Genomic DNA, 12,321 nt, shown 5'->3' on the forward strand with positions numbered 1-12,321 from the left:
TCGGATTAGTGTCGAATAATATTAGCTACTACCAATATTCTAACTTGCACTTATATATGAGTTGACTTCAGGTAAGTCAATGGGTTGGTGGATGAACTCAATATTACGAGCAAAGTTTGAGTAACTCTACTAGCAATAGTATTGTTGTTATATTTTTTGTATCTCGTCATACTATAAGTTAATATTATTATGGTGTTATAGAGTTTGTAAATATTTAGTAAGTTTTATATTGAAATGTGAACTTGAAATCAAGGTAAGTTACTATCCAAAGTAACTATATGTATATGTGTGCATCTATTTAACTTGCAGGTTTAATATATTGAAGAAATACCACTTTGTGGATTAGCTTGTACTCTTTGAAAATAAATAAGTAAGCTTTAGGTGACTTTGATGTTAACGGGCCAAACGAAAGGCTGGAAAAACAATTGTTGTAGGAACGTGTTCATGTCGTGAAAAAGACGTAGATCGATATCTAGAATCAACGTGAAGGTGCGGAATCCCTAAACATGATCGAAAACAACAAGATTACTCATTATATTATCTCTATTTCTCATAAATTTCCGTTAATAGCAGTGAAGTACAATATGATATGACAATTACAAAACAAGTACAAGTTGGACCTGAAGTATAATAAACGTATAAGCCTAAAGACCTATTTATAGACAAGAAAAACAACATATATGGAGTATATGTGTTATCCGGCATATATGTACATATACTCCGTATAAGTACATATCTGCTATATACGCTCTAAAATATCAAAGTATATTACAACTTCACTAACTATCAAACAAGACCTACAAGACCTAAGATAAAGACTTTCCATTCACTAACAGATCCCCCTCGGATTTTTCTTGGTCTTGTTGTTTAAGCAATAGACATCATGCTCCAACAAACTCCCCTAGGATATTGCTTAGCTTAAAGTCGGTCTTCAAAAACTCTTCTTATTAATCAAACATCAAGTTAAAAGACCTATAGACTGTAGGTCCCCCCGGGATGTCGCCGATCGATACGAGATCCGCACGAGGTCTAGGAGTGCGGAATCCTCCTAGACTCGTTTATGGTGTTGAAGACGAAGAACACGATTATACACGTACATAAACACATACACGAACAAATACACGAACAAATACAAGAACATGATAATCAAATCTGCAGATTCTTATATAATAATCAAACAAACACGTTACATACCGTAACCAAACAGAAAACACGACTGACCCGAGGTGAGCTCTACCTCGGGTCGTCTCACACGACTCTCCTTGTCTCTTACTCTCTCTAGCTACTTGAACTGCTCAAAACACACACTAATTTCTGGATTCACTCAAACTAAACAAGACACACGTATATATATATAAAACATTCTCGGGCCTGGGCTTCAGTAGGCGAAGTTGTGCTAACTTCGCCTATGGCGAAGTTGTTCTAACTTCGCCTAAGGCGAAGTTGTGCTAACTTCGCCTGTGGCGTTCCGCTGGTAAGAATTGCATAGCGACGGTCACAAAATGCACCAACAGTCTCCCCTTTGACCGTTGCTCTCAATTCTAACAAACACAAAAGATCATTTGTTACACGATATGCACCAACAGTCCCCCTCTTAACTGATGATCTTCTGTTTGCAGTCAACCAGCTGTGTCTGAATCTGTCATGTAGCTTCACAAATCTACCAATCACCCAGCGTCTTCCATATCAGATCTTCCCTTCAGTGTAAGCTTCTCCGACTATAACGATTGAGGTCTTTGAAATGCATGCATCCTCGTGCCAATAGATCATCTCAACCAATCACGTGAGTCCATCTGACTTCACCAACACGTGAAGTTGGGCTTCCTCCACAACTTCACCAACTCGTCGGCATACGATAAGGTTTAATCTTCAACTACTCAACATCAAGTGATCAATTTCATCACAAAACCACATTGACAGAATCTAACACATGACCATTAATTAATCCGAAGCATCTTCAATCACCAGGGATAACGATCAAGAACATAAACACTTTAATTCCCGATTAAATCCAACTTGTTCCAGAATTTTCACTCTAATAAATAAGCATCACGTTTCAGGATCCAATTCTCGAACGCCTTGAAAATAACATAAATAATATGCTCTGACCGCAATCCAGTAATGACGAAAACCTTCAGTTCAATTTGACTTTCTTCAGTTGGTCAACCTCAACAACAATTTCATTACCCATAAACACCCGAATATGTGTCAATATCCAGTTTCAAACAATATCCCATTCACAACCTCAACTCCAAATCCAGAGTTGACACGTATTTGTTCACACGTAAGACCAAGAGATAACAAGATCACTCGTTGACGGAACAACATCTTCGGTCTCACAATAATCGTGTACACCGGGCCATACAGACGAAAACACCAAAATACTCTTTTTTTTTTCTCGTTAACTTCGCCTAAAGTTAACTTCGCCTAAAAGTCAACTTCGCCTAAAAGTCAACTTCGCCCCTCAATAACTTCGCCTGGCCATAACTTCGCTTGGCTGCTAACTTCGCCTGGCCAATAACATCGCCGAAACCCTACGAACAGTGACGGCAACTTCGCCTGAATCCTATAACTTCGCCTGCGGCGCTGTTCAGCCAAGAACGCATCAGATTCGTGCCAGAAACACCAAAACGCCGATCTCGAACCATAGCATAAGAGCCTAAGGCTCTGATACCACATGTAGGTCCCCCCGGGCGTCGCCGATCGATACGAGATCCGCACGAGGTCTAGGAGTGCGGAATCCTCCTAGATTCGTTTATGGTGTTGAAGACGAAGAACACGATTATACACGTACATAAACACATACACGAACAAATACACGAACAAATACAAGAACAGGATAATCAAATCTGCAGATTCTTATATAATAATCAAACAAACACGTTACATACCGTAACCAAACAGAAAACACGACTGACCCGAGGTGAGCTCTACCTCGGGTCGTCTCACACGACTCTCCTTGTCTCTTACTCTCTCTAGCTACTTGAACTGCTCAAAACACACACTAATTTCTGGATTCACTCAAACTAAACAAGACACACGTATATATATATATAAAACATTCTCGGGCCTGGGCTTCAGTAGGCGAAGTTGTGCTAACTTCGCCTGTGGCGTTCCGCTGGTCAGAATTGCATAGCGACGGTCACAAAATGCACTAACATAGACGTTATGCCTTCCGAACATGCCTGAGAAGATTTGACAATTAAACGATCGAACGATTCTCGAGTCATCATCTCAAAATTAACAAATTCTTTCTTCAACACTTGCCTTATGTTTCTTCTCAATGTAGCTTCAACATTAAACACTCGAAAATTCTAATTTGAAATTTTTCAAAATTTTATGTTTCCAACGTAGAAGTTCTTTAGCAGCGTATAAGTGGTTTTCCGGGCGTATATGTCCTTATCCGGGCACATAAGTGCTTATCCGGGCGTATAAGTCCAAACAGCCAAATAAGTGTTTAACGTTTTTCGACGTTAACCTACCAAACGAGCTCGAAATCACATGAAATTTTCCAGATTTGTTAACAACATCGAAACAAACATATTGGTGCAACCGGATTTTGATTTTGGAACAGATCATTTTTCACGTTTTTAACGATTTTTGACATTTAAGCAGGTAAAGAACTCGAAAACCAACGAAATTTTCCAGACTTGATCTATAAACAAAAACGAACAATCTCTGAGATTTTGGACATGATTTTACTTTAAAGAATCAGGAACGAACTTTTAACAAATTAAAAAATAGATCGAATCTTGACATGAAACGAGTGTGTCTTGTCTTTTCTTCCGATATCGAGCACCAAAGCTCTGATACCACATTTAGGAATGTGTTCGTGTCATGAACAAGACGTAGATCGATATCTAGAATTAACGTGAAGGTGCGGAATCCCTAAAGGTGATCGAAAACAACAAGATTACTCATTATATTCTCTCTATTTCTCATATATTTCCATTAAAAGCAGTGATGTACAATATGATATAACCATTACATAACAAGTACAAGTTTGACCCGAAGGACAATAAAGGTAGAACCCTAAAAACCTATTTATAGACATGAAAAACAACATATATGGTGTATATGTGTTATCCGTCGCATATGTACATATACGCCGTATAAGTACATATCCGCTATATATGTGACTTATACGCTCTATAAGATTAAAGTATATTCCAACTTCACTAACTATCAAACAAGACCTACAAGACCTAAGCTAAAGACGTTCCATGCTCTAACAATTTTTCATGTGCACTATTCGCATGCAATGTTAGTATGTACTGTACGTGTGCATAGTTCGAGTGCATTGATCATGTGCATTGTTCATTTGGTTCATGTGTATTGATCATGTGCACATGCTCTTGTGCAATGTTTTGAGTTCACTATTCTTGTGCAATGTGAATGTGCATTTTTCGTATGCATTGTTTACGTGAATTTAATGATTTATCTAAGTTCATAGGGGTTTGAAAGCATGATAATGATATTTTGCAAATGCTAATATTCACTTTAGAAAGGTTAATTGTTGAGTCAAAGATTTGACAAGAAAAGACAAAATAAAGATTGGAATCTTCTCAACCTCTCTGAAATTGGCTAAGTATGGATACCGAGCACACTTAGGCCTCCGAGCAAGCCTTCACTTATCGTAGCAAGGTATTTTGCCTTATGGACAAGGTTATATTCTTAAAGTCCTCTTAAGTGATAAGTGACAATCCAAGCAGGGTTCACTTTGTCTAGCAAGGTTGTTCTTCAAGTCAAGCATGGTTTGTTCCCGAGCAAACCCTTGGCTAAACCAAGCTAAGGAAACCAAGTACTTTGGGAGATCTAGAGGAAACCAAGCTAAGGAAAATATACTAAGTAAAGTCTACTCGGAGAACTGTTCCCCAGCACATTTTGGTTACCAGGTCTGCTCGATGAAGACAAAAGCTGCAAAGCTTACCCAAAGATCTGTTTTACACTTAGAATCTTTTTGTAATATGTTTATGATTATGTATCAATGATTAGGGTTTCTAGAAGGAATGTCATCTGTCAGGTCATGTCTATAAAAGGAATAATTTATGGCATGCCTAGAGGAGATGACACATGCACCTTTCATGTGATAGCGATTTGACGGCTGATATATTCTCGTACAAATATTCGCCCCATATTCAATACATTCCATTCTGAAACCCTTAATGATTTTTGATTGTATCTGACTTTATATCAATGGAAATATTTTGAGTTACAGTGTGTGTTTGTTGCATTTGTGTCATGTGAGCAACATTTAGGGTCTTAGTGTTTCCGCCAATAATACACTATTGTTCTTTCTCTAAATAGCAAGTCGTTAACCCTCTAGTCGACACTTATTGTGTGAGTTACGACAGTTACTTATGGATTGATTTATTGAATAGATACGGGATCGATAAGTGGTATCAGAGCTTTATAAATAAAATTGAATTTTCTTTTCAAAACTTCAAACATATATGAGGTTGAACGTTGGACTTACATGCCTTGCCGTTCGGACCTATAGGCATTTCATTTGGAATGTTAAAGGACTTATATGATTGCCTCCACCCCTGTAGTTCTATAATTACCCCTCATGTTTGGATTTTCTTTAAAACTTGTGAACATATATCAACTTTTTGTTGAATAAAAATAAACATTTTGTTCACAGTTGTTCTTTGTCATGTATGTATATAAGATAATTCATTTTGTTGACCAAATACCCACAGGCTCGTGTATGACTGGGTTTTCACTTTTCCACCAATCATTAGGAAGATGTATGTTGGAACATGCATAGACAACAATGTAACTCCACTTAAAGTTTAACATTTTCTTTATTTTTATATCACCTCGGATTTTACACATAATAGAAAGCAACCATACATATCAATGACTACACTAATTGCCTTTTTAGCCTATTAAATCCATATGATTGGCAAAGTAATCAAGGTTCTATCATTTCCCAATTAAGGTTGGATCAATTTTCACTGAAATAACCCTTTTTAAGCTTCTATAAAGCTTTGAACTGAATAGTCTTATCAAATCTCAGCACCATACTCAAATTAGCTTTTGTTTTGTCAAAATGTTTCTAGTAAAATTCTTTGAAAAATATTCATTTGATCATGCAATTTTAACACAAAGACATATTTTGACACAAAAAGCAGTAGCATATTCAAATCACAACATGAATGACATCTTCAAAACAAGCAAACTCTACATAACGCATAGTCTAACATATCCTAAAAACATCATCATATCAGATAATTCACATAATCAAGACATTAGACAAGCACACATAGATATATCAATTCAAACACTTATCCTGACATCACATATTCACTGATAGCAAATCTAAGCATCAAAAATACCTAAGTTCCACAGATAATCATTCAAAGCACACATCAGTAAACATTAATCACTGTTTCACACATCAAACAAGAAAACATTCATCAAGAACATTCTTAAATATAGTCAGTCGGCATAATTAGCACACATCATCAATCAGACTTCATATGAGTTGATCATTCCTAAAGATTTCAGGAGAAAGTGGAATCTTGTCTTATCAAGTGGTTTGGTGAATAGGTCAAACCAAGTTGTCACTTGTATCCACCCTTTTCATTTCAATGAGACCTTTCTCACTGAAATCTCTTATAAAATTATGTCTGATTTCAATTTGCTTGGTCTTAGAATGTTGAACTGGATTCTTCAAAATTGAAAATGCAGCAGCATTATTAATAAAAGAGAGTGTTCAAGAAATTCATACCATAATCCAGCATTTGATTCTGAATCCATAGAACTTGTGCACAACAGACAGATGCAACAATGTACTCAGCTTCAGCAGTTGAGATGGACAGTGTAGGTTGTTTCTTGCACTACCAAGACACTAGCCTGTCTCCCAAGAATTGACATCCACTAGAGGTTGACTTTTTGCTCATGTTGCATCCATCATAATCACTGTCAGTATAGGCAATTAGATCAAAGGAATGGTTCTTTGGGTACCATATCCCCAAATCTGATTTTCCTTTTAAGTATCTAAAGATCCTATTGACAACAATCATGTGAGAGACCTTTGGAGCTGATTGGAATCTTGCACAGACACATACAACAAACATAATATCTGGTCTAGAAGCAGTTAGATACATCAAGGATCCAATTTTGGCTATATAATCATGTTCATCGACAGGCTCACCCTTTTCATCTTCTATCATTTTCTCATGAGTGTCCATTGGAGTTGAAGCAGTCTTGACATCTTGACATTTGAACTTGTTCAAAATGTCTTGCACATACTTTGACTGGCATAAGAAAATACCATCAGCCTTTTGTTGAACCTGCAATCCAAGAAAGAAGGTCATTTCTCCCATTGAGCTCATTGTGTACTTGGATTTCATCACTTCTTTAAATTCCAGACACATTTGTTCATTGATTGAACCAAAAATAATATCATCCACATAGACTTGTAGTAGAAGCAAATCTCTTCCTCTCTTCTTGTAAAAGAGGATCTTGTCAATGGCTCCCCTTTGGAAACCATTAGCAAGTAGGTGGTTTGATAAATAATCATACCATGCTCTTGGAGCTTGATGTAATCCATACAAAGCTTTTTTTAACTTATTCACTCTGTTAGGATAATTAGGGTCCTCAAATTCTGGTGGTTGAGTAACATACACCTCATCTTCTATTTTTCCATTCAAAAATGCAGATTTGACATCCAATTGGAATACTTTTATGTTCTTTAAGGCAACATAAGCCAAGAAACTTCTTAATGCTTCAAGTCTTGCTACAGGAGCAAAGACTTTCTCAAAGTGAATCCCTTCTTCTCGTAAGTATCCCAATGCTACAAGTCTTGCTTTGTTCTTAATCACAATTCCTCTTACATCCCTTTTGTTCCTAAAAACCCATTTTGTTCCAATGGCTTATAAGTTTCTTGGCTTATCTACAAGTTCCCACACTTGCAGATCCCTGAATTAAGCCAACTCCTCTTGCATTGCTTCTACCCAACAATTGTCTTTCAAAGCTTGAACAATGTTCTTGGGTTCAACTTAAGATTGAAAGGAGGAGTACAAACAGATGTTTGCAGATTCAGATGCGCTTCTTGTAACTCTTTCATTGATATCCCCCATGATGTTCTCATGTGGATGATTTTTCTCAACATAAGAGGATTGAACCATCAGATCAGTAAACATACTTGAACCAAAATTTGAGTCATTGAGATCATGTTCATCAATGATCAGATAAGTTGTTGCATCATGAAATTCAGGTGCTTCCTCATTATTTTGTTGTAAACTGGATGCACCATTACTTCCAATATTTAGGCTTTGAAACAAATCTTCAAATCTTGCCTCTCTTGCAGCTTGTTCTTGACAATCTTGGTTGGTAGGATCTTCCTCATTCAAGATATGGTCTTGGTTAGCATGTTCTTGATCTTGTCCCTGATCATTACCTTGGTCTTGATTTTGAACTTGATCTTGAACTTGTTCATTTTCAACAGCTGAGGGATCCCTAATAAATTTATATTCACTTCTTTTCCAGCAACTTTGGACCAAAGTTTGTCCAAATCCACCTTCTTCTCAGAATTCACTTCATGCACATTGTTTTTGTAAAAAGTTTCATCAAAGTCTTCAGGATAAACCTTGAAAGACTTGACCAATTTCTCAAGATCAAACAACCATGAAGCTCCATCAACAGTGTTAAATTGATTTTAATTGAACACAACATCAGAAGACGCAATCACAGTCAAATGGTCTTTCACATAGACTCTATAGGCTTTTGAGTGTGTTGAATATACCACAAAGAAGCAATCCAAGGATTTTGATTGAAACTTGTTAAGATAGTCCTTGGTGTTCAACAGTGAACATTTGCAACCAAATGGCTTGAGAAACTTGATGTAGGGCTTCCTTTTAAACAAAATCTCATAAGGAGTCTTGTCTTGACTTTTGTTGAGAAAAACTCTGTTATGAACATAGAAAGCAGTGTTAATTGCTTCTGCCCAAAATGTAACATGAAAGAAAGCATCTGCTAGCATGGTCCTTACAGCCTCAATGAGTGTTCTATTTCTTCTCTCTGCAACCCCATTTTGTTCAAGAGTTCTAGGAGCACTGAGTTGTAGTTTTCCTTTTGTGTTGCAAAGCTCATCCATTACCCCATTCTTGAACTCAGTCCCATTGTTACTTCTCATGACCTTCACCCTTGCATCCAATTGAATCTCAACCCTTGTTACACAGCTCTTAAACAATTCAATAGCTTCATATTTGGTACTTAGGAAATAAACCCAAGTGTATCTTGAGAAGTTATCAATAATCACTAAGCAATCATTTACTGGACCAAAGAGATCCATGTGGAGCATTTCCAATACATTTTCCAATGAGTTTATTAGTTTTGCTTTTTGTGATGACTTGTGTTGCTTGCCTTTTTGACATGAAATGCATTTGTCATCAAGCTTGAACTCCCTTGTGGGTAAACCAATTAGATGCTCACCCTTAACAAGTTTGTTCATGTTCTTTAAGTTGACATGACAAAGCTTTATGTGCCACAATTTGGTTTCATTTTCAGTGGCCTTTGATACAAAACAAGTACCTCTCCATGAAATGACATCCTTCATATTCAGTTCATATAGATTACCATTTCTTGGAGCCATCATCATAATCATATATGGAGGAATCACAAAGTCAGGTTTGAGAATAAATCAATTAGAGTCATCAAACCCAACCTTATAACCTCTATCACACATTTGTGAGATTCTCAAAAGGTTATACTGCAATCCTTCCACATGAATTACATTATCAAAAGTAAATTTTCCATTAGTCAAAATCCCTTTGCCCACAATCTTCCCTCCATTCTCATCACTTCCAAATGCAACTGAGCCTTCAAACTTCTCTTCATATTTCACAAGTGACCTCTTGTCACATGTCATGTGCCTGGAACATCCACTGTCTATATACCATACTTCATTGACTGGTGTGGACTGTCCCTGCACAAATCAAAAAAATTTATCATTTTGGTATTGAATTGCAAGCTGATTCAACTTGGAAAGCATCATTGACATAGACAATTATTGTATTAGAGTTGGGAATTGGCCTAGGATCCTCATTAACTATTTCACAAGTGTCAGAATCATCTGATTCATATCTTGTATCACTTATATTTCCCACATAGGGAATGATACTCTTGCATTCTTCTATCACATAGTCTCTTTTCATACTTGGTGCAACAAATTCACTCCTAGGTTTCCAAAGGAATCCATGGGGTTCATATCCATGTTTCAACAAGAATATTTCATCACCATTAAGCTCTATTGGTTTCCATCTTGAGAACACAACCTTCTTACTTTTATTTTCTTCTCTTGGTGATCTCTCAGAATCATTAGACTTAACTGATTTGGTGTCATTGTTGGGAACAATCCTTAAGGGCTGTGTTTTCTTCTTCACAACAATTTCAGGTTTGATGGGAAGTGTGTTTCTTCTCACTTGGTGAATCACATTCTTCTTTGGCTTCTCATCAACATCCTTAATGATCTTCTCACTCTTCACAATTTCTCATTTTCCCATTTCATACATTAACACATCACTTCTGTCTTCCACATCTTCACACTTCTTTTCTTTTCCCAAATACTCATTATACTTCTTTTTGTAGAAACTAAAATATTGTATAAACTTTGTTTCATTTGGGAAATGAATTGGTTTAAAGTAAACCTTTCATGACAAGAATCAGTTTGATGGCCATATTCATCACAATGCTTACACCAAACTTTTCCTTTGAAACTTTCACTTGGCTTCCCTTTCTTGAATCTTCCACTTGGTCTTGGGGGTTCAATGCCAATAGTTTTCTGAGTCTTGAGACCATCAAAGTCAATTGAGAATGGCACAAATTCTTCAATCTTGATATCTTGCCTTTCAACTTTGCTTTTCACAAATGTCATTCTTTCCAATTTCATTGGCTCATCATCCAGATTCCATTTGTATCTTGACTGCCTTCTATGATATTCTTCAACTGTTTCAATTTCTCCAATGTCAAACAATTCTTGACTTGAGAAAACAGGGTACACCGGAATGAATTGATCACAGATAATGGTTTCTTTAATTTTCCTCTTGTCATTGATCTTTATATTGGAGATCACTTGATTCATATACAGTGATCAAACTTTGCTTTCTAAAGCATTAACCTTCAAGCTTTCCTACGTTCATATTCAATGATTCAATCGTTTCAAGTAATTCAAGTGGTGGAGTTTGAATGTACCTAAGTTGAAGAAGATCTAGCTTCATTCTCTGCTTGTGCCATAAGTGCAACATTTGCCTTTTCAATTTCATTGGCATGATTAATCCAATCAAAATTTCCTTCTTGTTGTTGAGCAGTCATTGCTACATTACCTTGGTTTCTAGGTTGATTGGCATTGTTGTTTCTTTGGTTGTTGTTGTTATGAGTTGGTGGAGGGTTCTGATTCTGGTTTCTTTGATAATTATGGTATTGAGGAACAACTTGCTAATTGTGATGTGGTTGTTGTTGAAGTTATTGCTGTTGAAATTGTTGTTGTAGTTTCTTTGCTAGCCTTGCTGGTACTGATAGTTGTTTCTTGGTTGGGCAAACTGATTGTTTTGGAAGTTTTTTGGTTGGTTGCATTCTCTTGCAAAATGTCCAGGTTGTTGACAGTTATAGCATATTTCATTTGACTTGTCAAAGCCTATTATTTCATTAGGACCTGATACAAGAGACCTTCCAATCCTGATAAACAACCTTTTACTCCTTAGAGCCAACCTTGCTGCTTGCCACTTCAAGTCCATGTCCTCCAGATCATCAGCATCAATTTTCTCGAGATCATCTTGAACAACACTAGTATGGATCATGTTCTTGGAAACAAAGACATTATATGAGTCCGTGAACATTGAAAACAGGGCTTGGTATTCATTTCATTTTCTAACATTACCAACACCATAAGGTTGATGCCCACTGGCCATTGAGGTAGAGTCATTATCATCAAATAGTTGGACATTGAACCTTGATTGTCAACCTTGGTTACTTGAACATCCAACAACAAAACTTCTTGGTGTATCATCACCATGTTCACTTGGTTCTTCAATAATTGGAATTTGTTGTTGGTTCTTTGTAGACAAGTTACCCATTGGTGCAATGAGTGCATTTGACACTTGAAAACAAGGTTTGTCTTCTTTAATCATCTCATTCTCAATAATCTCTATCTTTGCTGCTTGAAAAAAGCAGATCACATCATCAAGCTTAAGAGCATCATAATTTGATTTCTGCCTTATGAACTTGCTGGCAATGTTCCATTCTTCAGATATAGAAGATAACAACTTTGTATTCAAATCAGAATCAGTGACAACATAATCAGTTGTCCTGATT

This window comes from Bidens hawaiensis, unplaced genomic scaffold (assembly GCF_021521415.1).
Source record: "Bidens hawaiensis isolate Kalapana, Puna unplaced genomic scaffold, B.hawaiensis_p1.1 tig00003270_1, whole genome shotgun sequence".
Taxonomy (NCBI): domain Eukaryota; kingdom Viridiplantae; phylum Streptophyta; class Magnoliopsida; order Asterales; family Asteraceae; genus Bidens; species Bidens hawaiensis.